Raw genomic sequence first — 12962 nt, 5'->3', positions numbered from 1 at the left:
ATATTTTATATACACACACACACACATATATATATATATATATATATATATATATATATATATATATATATATATATATATAGGTTCATGGGTTCATAGGTTCATACTAGGCTATCTGCCCTAGGGCATTTATAAGCCTAGCCAGAGTGTGTTTGGCTTTCGCCACCCATTTTAAATGAATTTTGCTATGCCCTTTTTCGAGGTTAGTATACTGTGCCTCTGTCTAACAGTGACACAGAAGTGATACCCGGGATAAACCTACGATCTCCCATCCACTCATCAAGATTCCTCTTGAAGAGAGTCAATGAGGGACTCTGCCTAACCTGGACTGGGATTTTATTCCAGAGTGAAGTCAGCCTCTGGGTTATGAATCTGTCCCTCCAGCATGTCCTATTTATTTCAGTGCTGAGGTTCAAGTCTCTCGAGCGCATAGCTCGATGGGATTTGGATTTTCTGAGGTGCAGCATGTCCATTAATTCTGGGTTGGACATGGCTTTATACGTCAGGCACAGATCGCCTCTGAGCAGGCGGTATGCCACTGAGTAGAGCTGGAGTTTCTTTAACCGGGCAGCATATGGCATCTGTTTGAGCCCTTTGATCCTGTTGGTGAGGTACTTTTGGGGTCTTTCCAGTTGCTGCAGGTGTCTGGTAAGGTACATCCCAAAAGGGGCATTGTACTCAATTATGGGCCTGATGAGGGATGAATAAAGAAGCACTATGACCTCCCCTGATCTAGATGTGAATCCCTTCATGATTAGGTGGGCTATATAAAATGTTTTTCTAACCACTTTGGCCACGTGGTTGTCAAATGAGAGATTGCTATCAACCTGGGTCCCCAGGTCCCTAATTACTTCTTCTGTACTTAATGGATTACCACCTATGTGGTAATTTGTGGGCACTTTGTTTTTGCCAAAGGGGATGACTATACACTTTTTGGCGTTTAGCTTGAGGCCATGGCGCTGGCACCAGTTGTCTGTTTCTATGAGGCCCTTTTGTAGGATGCTTGTGTCGGCTGGAGAGTCAATTATGGCACCCAGTTTGCAGTCTTCTGCGAACTTGGTCAGCCACAGTCCTTCCATGTTGGCCTGTACCTCCGAGAAATATATACCGAACAAGAGAGGTCCCAGGACTGAGCCTTGTGGGATGCCACTTGTAACTGGTTTGGAGTCTGACATGGCTCCAGCAATATATATATATATATATATATATATATATATATATATATATAGATATAGATCTATATTTATATATTTTTATATATATATATATATATATATATATATATATATATAGTTTCACTTTACTATCTCGAAATACTGAAATCTCAAATTTCAGTATCTCGAGACAAAAGTGTTGAAAGTGCAGTTGCTCGAAACTACACATGACCAAACTTGGAAATGTTGAATCTGTGGTTGTGGTGGTAGTTGGTTTACTGTGTCTGTAAGGTGCGGTGTGCTCTGGGATATGGGGATGGCTGCCAAGGTGTGGTTATAGCTGGAGGTTCAGGTAAGGGTTTTTTTAAGGGATTTGGGAAGAGATTTGAGGGTATGTGAGTGTGTGTGGAAGTTTTAGGTGTAGGTTAGGGTAGGTAGGTGAGAGTGTGAGTGTGCAAGAGTTGAAAGTGGTGGTGTTTGGGCATATGTAATGCGTGTTTGTGCAACGGGAAGGTAGAGTGTGTAGTAGTGAGTTTAGTGTCTTTTTCTTTTAAGTGCGACCTTAGTGTTTGCATATATACGTAGTGGGGGTGTAGGGGGTGCCCCTGCTTATATGTAGGTTAGGTAGGTTTGATTTGTATTTTTGTGTGTGTGTTTTGTGGGTTTGTTGTAGTGTGGGGAGGAAAGTGTACGTGTGTTTGCTTGTGTAGTGAAAGGTGGATTTTAAATTAGAGCATCACATACTGAAAGTTCAATATTCTGAAGTTTCAGTATTGTGATGTTCGGTTTTATGGTTTTCTGTGATTTTGTGGTTTCAGTACTTTCATCTGGAGATACTGAAATTTGCAATTTCAGTATATTGAGATTGTAAAGTGAATATATATATATATATATATATATATATATATATATATATATATATATATATATAAATATATATATATACTCCAAAACAATTCCAGCACTCGTAAATAAAATCCACAAATCAGCAGAAGGTACACACTGAAGACGCTGCGAGTGAAACCGGCCACCGGTCTGTGTATTTTTAGGCAGGTTTGCCATTAAACAGTCGTACCTTCTGCTGATTTGTGGATTTTATTTACGAGTGCTGGAATTGTTGTGGAGTATGTAATGAGGTCTGTGCACTAATCTTTGTTCCGTGCATTGATTCTGGTTTGGAAGAATATATATATATATGTGTGTAGACGCGCGGGCGCGCACACACACACACACACACACACACACACACACACACACACACACACACAAAACACACACACACAAATATAGATAGACAGATGAATAAATCCTTATATACATGTCTGATTGCCTTATCAACGTGTGGTTTATTCACGCAAACATTTATTGAAAGGCTGTGTGCGGAGGGGTGAATGCTTTGTGGGAACAGGTGCTTATGTAAAGCCTCTTGTGTTCTTAGATTATGTCTGCTGAAATGTGGAAGCAGTACAACAAAATGTAGGCAGCAAAGCCAAATTCATTGTGAAGAAATCTGAAGACTATTGTACAGGTGAGATAAACAAGAGCAAGGAGGGCAACACTTCAGCCGTACATCTGCCTGTATGTGTGTCTTGTGGGCTTTTCTATATATCCTAGATACAATTAAAGAAAGCTTGTCAAAATAGTTACTGGGAAATAAAAAAGGCAAATCGTCTATAAGAATTTAGCCAAATTTCTGAGAAACAATAAATGCTGTTTTGAATGATATGTTGAATATTTTTTAGTAAGAGCTGTACTATTTGATTCAAGAATGTATGCTGTCTAAAGGTGTAAACACTTCACATTTCATGTACTATTTGATTCAAGAATGTATGCTGTCTAAAGGTGTAAACACTTCACATTTCATGTACTATTTGACTCAAGAATGTATGCTGTCTAAAGGTGTAAACACTTCACATTTCAGCTTGGTTTATGCAAACTCTTTGTGTAAATGCCCTATGCATTTATTGAAAGCAATTCATGCTATTACATATGCATTTACTAAAAACAGTATGAATTTTCAGAAATATGTTGAGATCAGAGGCCAGACATTATTCACTTGAAATGCTTAGATTGCCTAGTATCTATTTCTTACATGTACTTCCTTTCTAATTACAAAAAAGACAATAAAGTATATATGATTGTGTAAATAACTTTTACTTGCATTTGCTAGAAGGTATTTGATTATATTTTATTTGTTTTACAAAATATTTTATTTTTGCATGTCAGTATTTCAGCGAATATGCATATAAGCCTTTGTCCATTTTTAAAAGAATCTTATTTTTTCCTGCTAAAATTTCTGCTAATACACATGTATGCTTTTTGTTTTATACATGCTCAGACTCACCCACAAAATCATTAGTGTTTTTCTGGATTTCATTTGCATATTCAAATAAAATGTACCAATGACTCACCATTAGTATTGATAATCTTAATCAGCATTCACATATACTTCCCATAACATCCTGAGCTTTAAATACTGGGATGCATAATAAGGCACGCATGTATTTATTATGGGACCATTAGTATCATGCATTTTTGTTCTCCTGGGTATCCCCTTATATTCTTATCTGAGCTTTTGCAGGTTCTCATTAATATGCAGTGCATGCAGTGCATTTGGAGTATCATTGTCCATTAATAAAAAGCATAATCGCTCACTCAGCTATCAACATGTCAGCAAATGGCTGACCTAAAACCCTTATTCCAAGAGACCAGGACAGATAGTGCAATGTAAGACTAAGCATATGATAATGACTGCGTCATCTTGCTAGTTTAGTTTTAAAGATACAAAAATGCTTATGCAGTGTATGCAGCAATAATTCTGTGGGTGTGACACCTGAACTATAGTCTATGTATTTTGAAATAATCCATCGGGAAAAGAAGTCTGAAACTGAAAAACTGTTTAATATCTACAGCATTCAAAATATGAGTTTTATATTACTTATTACTATAGTAATATTACACAAAGCCTTTTCTACCATTTTTGTAAAGTAACTTTTGATGAGATTTCAGTAGCTTCCCATCAATAAACTTTGATTATGTTTCAGCAAAACTTCTGTAATTCTGTGGTATTGGTATCACTCACATATTACAGTAACTGTGTTACAGAATATACATCAGTATGGGATGGAGCTTTTCGGAAACTAGAGTTTTAGCAGTATAGGCAGTTTCAGACTTTCTAGGGTGCAAATATATACAATTCAAAGAAAAAGTGGTTTAATAATGTTTGATGCTCACCTTTATTGTAACCCTAAGCTTGTTTCCATGATTGTAGTAAGATGGTAAACAATTTCAAGCATTTAAGTGTGAGGAAACCCCATCTCAAAAAGTAATCTAATTATAGCATCCCAGTCCATAGTTCAACATTAGACTAGTTGCCCCATGGGCCATTTTATAAGGCTAGCCACCTTTCCTTAATGGTGAGAATCAAACCCTGCACCTTGTGTCTGAGAGGTAAACACCTTAATCATTATGCCATCCCTCTCAACATTTTCTTGCATTTCTCTTCTACGAAAAAGATTCACTTGAATCATTATCACTTTGATGACTTATTATTAGTTTGACTGTGCTTTATTACTACATTTCATAGCTTCAGTATTAGTTGTTAAAGTTAAGTATTTATACTACCAAGTAGAATTACTGGAGCCCTGAATGATTAGTGATGCAAGTAGTATTCATTTCTGCCTTAGCAGCAATATCCAGGATGCAGATGAAAACTGCTATTCTTCATTTTAAACTCAGTCGATTGTGTTGCACAGGATCTGAATATGACCACTATTTTATGTAAAGCTATTGAATTGTAGATGGTTAATCATAATATCATAATGAGCTGAAGGGAGTTTTGCAGAGATAAGCAAGGGCAACAGTGTTTTCTCACATAGTTCAACTCACACAGTTAACACTGTCCTTCTGCAGGAAAAACTCAGATGTATTTTTGTCTCGCAATTTGGCTCATAAGGTTAAGAATGTGTGCAGTTACAAAGGTTTATTCTGCAGTTATGAGCTTGATTCACAACATTTCTGTTTGTAATATTTTATGGTTCTGAGGAAGTCATTTATCTAAGCAGTGCTTCTGGGCTGACCCTGAAATCAGACCCTTCTACACAATGGGCTGATTCAGCTAACAGTATATATATATATATATATATATATATATATATATATATATATATATATATATATATATATATATATATATAGTCTGCCTAAGAAAAAAGTAAGAAAGTAGAATATATAATCGCACAGGGAATATAGGAGTAATACCTGAAAAAGATTCCCATTTATTTTATAGAAATAAACTGCCCTGCAGTACAAATGTCACATTATTCAAGAAACGTATTTCTCCATATCTTTAAGATGCACAAAATACAACATTTATTACAGGACTCCTTTATTCTAGTAAGACATGAAAAAAATCTAAGGTAAAAGAAGATCGTTTAAAATGAAGAAAGAGATATTTGTGTTGTGGGTGGGTGCTTTAATGCTTCTAAAAAGAACATTTATTCTTATAATTTGTTTATTTAATTGCACATTAGGTTGCTCAGAGTACTTCTGATTTTAATGAGTAATGAGTTGTAGTATGCAAGAGGAAAAGTACAGATACGTTAATCATCCCTCTTTCCTGGTTCTGAGACATCTGGTAGATGATTACCTGCAGTTTTGAATTCCCTGGGGGTTTAAACTTTTGATGTCTTTTCTGCATGAAATTGGAAAAATGCAATAGTCCTGTCCTGTTTCAGCACTATTGTGGCCTGGATGGCTGTGGTAAAGGCCATTTAACATGGCACCTATCATGGCAACTGCTTCCATTGATCTTAGGAAGTGCTCCGTGATTTTTATTAGAGTAAGAGCTGTCAGCTTTATGGCAAATGCTGTGCTCAACCTGTTTGTGAAGCCCTTGTTTGCTATCAAGTTTTGCTGAACTGCCTTTTCTCCAGGAGTTTGCTAGGAGTTTCATAACTAGATAAATGTTTCCATTTCTGTTCTTAAAGGCAGTTATGGATAAAAGAGCACAGTTTTCCTTCTATAAAGCAGCATGAAAAAACTTTAAATGAAAGAGTCACAATACAGGACAAGGACATCTCTCAGGTATTTCCAGTAATGTAAGATATATATATATATATATATATATATATATATATATATATATATATATATATATATATATATATATATGTGTGTGTGTGTGTGTGTGTGTGTGTGTGTGTGTGTGTGTGTATCAGGCAAGAATTCATTAGCTGATGTACTTGGCTCCTGCAAAATTTTTTGGATTCCAGTTTGTCCAAAATTTCTTAAATAAAGGAAAATATTTAAAATTACTTCTGAATAATTCGAAATGCTATTTTTTTGGTAGAAAACATAAATTTGATGAAACGTTTTTTTTTTCTTTTTTGACCATGTGCCATCTCAGAACTGGATATTCTAAACGTGTTGCAGACTACCACTAGATCTTTCGTACTTTCCTTTGTTAATGCTTTTGTAGACAGTTTTTACCCTGTATGGCTTCATATTGACAGAGAAAAAAAGCATTTTCCCTTCACTTTCTCCTTGCAGGTGTTTATCTATAGGGGCAGAAAAGAGTAAAAAAAAATAATTTTCTATTATATTAGTTGCAGCTGCCTGTTAAAAACATCTATAGCATCCACACAGGTGTCAGTTGGAAATATATTGTACTGTTAGAAAGATATAGTGCATTGACAGATAATAATGTCTGCTCCAGAAAAATGTGAAGCTGTGTGAAGGCGTGACTGTTTTGAAAATGATGAGGATCACCTGTGCTACTTCATACCTGTACTACTTCATACCTGTACTACTTCATGCCTGTGCTACTTCATACCTGTGCTAAATCATACCTGTGCTACTTCATACCTGTGCTACTTCATACCTGTACTACTTCATACCTGTGCTCCTTCATACCTGTACTACTTCATACCTGTGCTACTTCATACCTGTACTACTTCATGCCTGTGCTACTTCATACCTGTGCTACTTCATACCTGTGCTACTTCATACCTGTAGTACTTCATGCCTGTGCTACTTCAAGCCTGTGCTACTTCGTACCTGTACTACTTCATACCTGTGCTACTTCATACTTGTACTACTTCATGCCTGTGCTACTTCATACCTGTGCTACTTCATACCTGGGCTACTTCATACCTGGGCTACTTCATACCTGTACTACTTCATACCTGTGATACTTCATACCTGTACTACTTCATGCCTGTGCTACTTCATACCTGTGCTTCTTCATACCTGTACTACTTCATACCTGTGCTGCTTCATACCTGTACTACTTCATACCTGTACTACTTAATACCTGTACTACTTCATACCTGTGCTACTTAATACCTGTACTACTTCATGCCTGTGCTTCTTCATACCTGTACTACTTCATACCTGTGCTACTTCATACCTGTGCTACGTCATGCCTGTGTTACGTCATACCTGGGCTACTTCATACCTGTACTACTTCATACCTGTGATACTTCATACCTGTACTACTTCATGCCTGTGCCACTTCATACCTGTGCTACTTCATACCTGTACTACTTCATACCTGTACTACTTCATACCTGTGCTACTTCATACCTGTACTACTTCATACCTGTGCTACTTCATACCTGTACTACTTAATACCTGTACTACATCATGCCTGTGCTTCTTCATACCTGTACTACTTAATACCTGTACTACTTCATGCCTGTGCTACTTCATACCTGTGCTACTTCATACCTGTACTACTTCATACCTGTGCTACTTCATACCTGTACTACCTCATACCTGTACTACTTCATACCTGTGCTACTTCATACCTGTGCTACTTCATACCTGTACTACTTCGTACATGCACTACTTCATACCTGTGCTATTTCATACCTGTGCTACTTCATACCTGTACTACTTAATATGTGTACTACTTCATGCCTGTGCTACTTCATACCTGTACTACTTCATACCTGTGCTACTTCATACCTGTACTACTTCATACCTGTACTACTTCATACCTGTACTACTTCATGCCTGTGCTACTTCATACCTGTACTACTTCGTACCTGCGCTACTTCATACCTGTGCTACTTCATACTTAGCTATGACTTGTTACACTTCTTAACCAATGCTTTAACAGAGATAAACATTCATCTGTATTGACTGGTCTGGTTTAGCTATATGCGAGCTCCATGAAGACTTTTTAGTGTAACCCTAATGGTGTTTTAGCCATACTGCTTATTTTCCTATGAGCTGGTTGTGCTAACGTATTTCTAGCACTGCATTTGATGGTGCTTTATTGAACTTTCAGACCTTCTGCCTAGTACTGCTTTTGTTATTCACAACGCAAACTTCTGTGATGTTATTCTGAACTTATATTTAATAATGCCACAGTTTTACTACCTCTACGAACTGTTGAAAAGCATTGTTTGAGCTCTGCTATACTGTCCTACTTGCAAGCAGGGTAGTGTCTACTATTGCTTTGTATTTACACACTCAACTGAGTACTTTTTGATTGCTGTATTGAAACTATATTTACATCTTTTCTTTGCCTGTAAATTCCCTATTATGCAATTATGCTACACCTTGAGTACTATCGATACTTTAAATGACTGAAATGATTATGCCTTTACTTTCATCATTTTCAACTAAACTGTTTGCTGTTCTGGATATTGCCATTTCTGGTGTAGCGGGTACTGTAACTGTGCTAAACTCTCTACTAATTCTCTTTACCAACTTCTCCTCTGCAGCCTTTTGTACCTTATATGTTTAACATTCTGTTACCTGTCTCTCCCTCTTCATAGATCGTATAATGAGGGTGAAAAAATTAGGGCCTGCCAGCCCAGCCAGATAGAATCTTGTAAATAATTCTGTCATTTGTGAATATTAATATAATCCACAGGTATGTTCCACAAAAGTAAACAGAACTATGTGTAAGGATTAAACTGCATGTTCTGAGCTTCAAAAATGTAACCACAGTGTACCCTGCTGGAAGAAAGCTGATAAAGTAAAGCATTTTATGACTGTTTGATCTCAAAGCTCAGAGACAGGATGTCTGGACCAGCAAATTCTTTCTAATGTCTTAACTTAAGGGATAATTACTAACGGTTTACATAGGTTCATAGGTTCATAGGTAGGTACTAGGCTATTGGCCCTAGGGCCTATATAAGCCTAGCCAAACGGTACCCTGGCTTTTGCCACCCAAGAAAATTATTTTCCTGTGCCACCCTTGAGCAGAGCCACAGAAGTGATCCCCGGGGTGAATTTCCTATCTCCCATCCAATCATCAAGATTTTTCTTGAAGAGTGCTAATGAGGAGCTTTGTTTGATATAGATAGGTAGTTTGTTCTAGAGTTTGGGAAGTCTCTGGGACAGGAATCTATCCCTCCAGCATGTTCTGTTTATTGTGGTGACAAGGTTTAGGTCCCTAGACCGTGTAGCTCATAGGGATTCGGATTTCTTTAAGTGGAGCATGTCTAAAAGCTCTGGGTTTGATGTAGCTTTGTGTGTTAGGCAGAGATCGCGTCTGAGTAGGTGATATGCAACAGAGTAAAGCTGCAGTTTTTTGAGACGGTCTGCATAGGGCATCTGTTTGAGGCCAGTAATCCTCTTTGTGAGGTATTTCTGTGGCCTTTCCAGTTGTTGTAGATGTCTTGTGAGGTACATACCAAAAGGGGCACTGTACTCTATAATGGGTCTAATGAGTGACGAGTAGAGGGGAACAATGACCTCTTTTTTCCTGGATGAGAAACCTTTTGTGATGAGGTGTGCCACGTTGAAGGATTTCCTGACTACTGTGGCAATGTGATTATCAAAGGAGGGAGTACTGTCCACCTGTGTCCCAAGGTCTCTTATCACACTTTCAGTGTTAAGTAGACTACCACCTATGTGGTAGTTCATGGATACTGAGTTTTTACCAAAAGGGATGACAATGCAGTTTTTGGCATTGAGCTTGAGGCCATGGCTTTGACACCAGGCATCTGTCTCAGCGAAGCCCTTTTGTAGGATGTCCACATCTTTTGGAGTTTTGATTATGGCTCCTAGTTTGCAGTCATCTGTGAACTTCGTTAGCCAAAGACCTTGTGTGTTGCCCTGTACTTCAGAGAAGTAGTTACCAAACAGGAGAGGACCCAGGACTGAACCCTGTGGTACCCCACTTGTCACTGGTCTGAAGTCAGATTTGGAGTCTGCTACTTTCACAGTGTGGGTTCTGCCAGTGAGCCAGTTGGCAACCCATCTTGTGACATAGGGATTTATACCTAGTTTAGTGAGTTTATCTATAATTCCAGAGTGGGGGATGGTGTCAAAAGCCTTGGTGAGATCTAGATAAGCTGTGTGAACCACCTTACCCTCATCTACGGCTTTGGTGACTGCTTCAAAGAAGTCTTTCAGGTTGAGGAGACATGATCTGCCTTTTACAAACCCAAACTGGGTGGGGTCCTGAGTTTAGAGATTGCCAATGTCATTGTTTATAAGTTCCATGATGATACGTTCCATAGCCTTGCAGACCAGGCTCGTTAGGCTAATGGGGCGGTAGTTTCTGGGGTCTGTGGTGGCTCCCCCTTTGTGGAGTGGGATAACTGTCACTGTGCGCCATTTAGTGGGCACATAGCCTGAGGTGAGGCTATAACTGAACATGGTACTTAGGTGGGGTGCTAGTTCATTCTGTAGTTCATGTAGAACACAGCCTGGGATGTCATCAGGTCCCATGGATGCTGTGTTCTTGGCTTTGGATAGTGTGTTTTTACCTGTGCAGCCATGATTACAGGAACTTTGCGTTCTTCTGGTATAGAGATGGGCCTTTTAGGGGATGACAGGGGGGTAAAGTTAGCACTGAACCTATCTGCCATGATGTTGGCAATGGTTCTGTATATTTAGTGCCATTGTGCTGTAACTCAGAGCAGATCTGAGTGTTGCCATTGAGATTCTTGACATAGCTATAGAATGCTTTGTGGTTGTTTTTAGAGTCAGTGACGATTTTGTTTTCATAACTAGCTTTTAAGGATTTTATGAGGGATCTCAGCTTCTTACTGAGGCTGACCAGGGAGTTTCTCCAATTGTGGGATTTTACTCTTTTTTGCAACAGTTTCTTTCTTCTGTTGTAGAGTTTGTTTATGGCAGGGGACCACCAGATTGGCTTCCTTTTTTTGGAGGATAGCATCTTGGTTCTGTTAAGGATTGCATGATCCATGCACTCATGTAAGTGCTTATAAAGTGCATTTGTGTAGGATTCAGCAGTCATACTTCTATTGCCCATCAGGATGGGTGTCGTGAAGTTTGCCACTTCTGTCTTAAGAAGCATGAAGTTGGCTTTGGAGCAATTTTTTTACTGTGGTTTCCCTAATGTGGGGGTAGGGGAGGTTTGTGGATGTCTAGGGTGATTAGTTTGTGGTCAGATCTGACCATCGAGGAATTGACCTCTGGTGTGGAGCACTGGTGGAGTGACCTGAGTGCTGGTGCTATGTGGTGGATCCTAGCGCCCGACAGGCAGCTCACCGTGACCTTCTCCTTGTTCAGCCTGGTGAGCAGGATGTCAGTGTGCCCGATGATAGAGTCACCTATTACAAGTGTATCAGGTGTGTTGTTTAGCCTTAAGGGCTGTGACTGTTTTGCACACTGGCTTTGTGAGCTATGTGTTGCATGTGTTTTGTTTTGGAGTAGCGGTTGCTTGGGCGTCTGCTTTGGAGGTCTCTGCTGCTTAGGCAGATTTTTATTTAGAGCCTCCGAGTATGTTTTTGTGTGTTTATGTGTTTGGTTTGCTGTCATGGTAGGGCTATGTGAGACTGGAATTGTAGTGAGTGTGGTTTCCTTCTCCTCCTGACTGGCTTCACCAGTACTGAGTTGAGAGAGCTTAGCCTCCAGTATGGCTATATGGTTGCATCTCTCACATGTGTTGGAATTTGTTGGGAGGAGGAGAGGGTTGTCTGTGTACATGAGGCATTTGTAACATTGCCTCAAGATTCCCAGATTCACCAGCTGGATCAGAGAGGAGATTGACAAGCGACCTTTGGACATGCTAGAATAGTATTGGGAATTCCTTTATAATTAAAAAAAGGGCCAATGGGGAACAAGGTACTCAAGGGGGGTTTGTGAGGGTGTAGTGCTTTTAATATTTCAGTGCTGACTTATATAATTGCTTTGGTGAGCAAGTGCCAGGTAACTTAAATGCAATGTGTTACAGGTAACTTAAATGCAAAAATGACAAACAGTAACTTTCTTTCAAGTGAAACAAGAAAATAAGTAAAGTAAGCAATGCAGATATCACAAGGGATCCACAGAAGCACTGAAAAGCCGTGTTTTAGGTCGAATTAGCGTTTCAGGGAAATAACAAGCAAACAAACAACAAGCATACAAATAAAGCTAGATTCAGCAGGCCTGGATCTAGTCTATGCTACAGCAAACAAGGTGTACCAATTTCAGTAAGAAACAGTTCAAATATGCAGGCACTATAAGCCTTTAACCAGAAATTCCCAGCTCAGAAGGGCAAAGTCCAGCCTCTCCTCCCACAAGAGTGCAGACCACAAACCTTCTTAATGTAAAATAACTGGCCTGAAGCCCAAGTGCTTAAACCAGAACTAATACACTTTTAGAATAACAGACACTGAGCCCTCAATCATCAGTTCACAACTTAGAAGGATGTAAGGTGCCTGTCCTGCCACTACAGTGCAGACCACAAACCTTCTTAATGTAAAACAACTGGTCTGAAGCCCAAGTGCTTAATCCAAAAGACTTAGAATGATAGCTACACTTTAATCAAGTTACTACCAAGCAGTAATATATACAACTGAATACTTTAAAGAATGCCTGGATTAGTGCTCAAGTTAT

This window comes from Protopterus annectens, chromosome 4.part0, assembly GCF_019279795.1.
Source record: "Protopterus annectens isolate FY-2018-M chromosome 4.part0, PAN1.0, whole genome shotgun sequence".
NCBI classification, from domain to species: Eukaryota; Metazoa; Chordata; order Ceratodontiformes; family Protopteridae; genus Protopterus; species Protopterus annectens.
The sequence above is the reverse complement of the archived record's forward strand: the minus strand, read 5'-3'. Positions refer to the sequence as shown.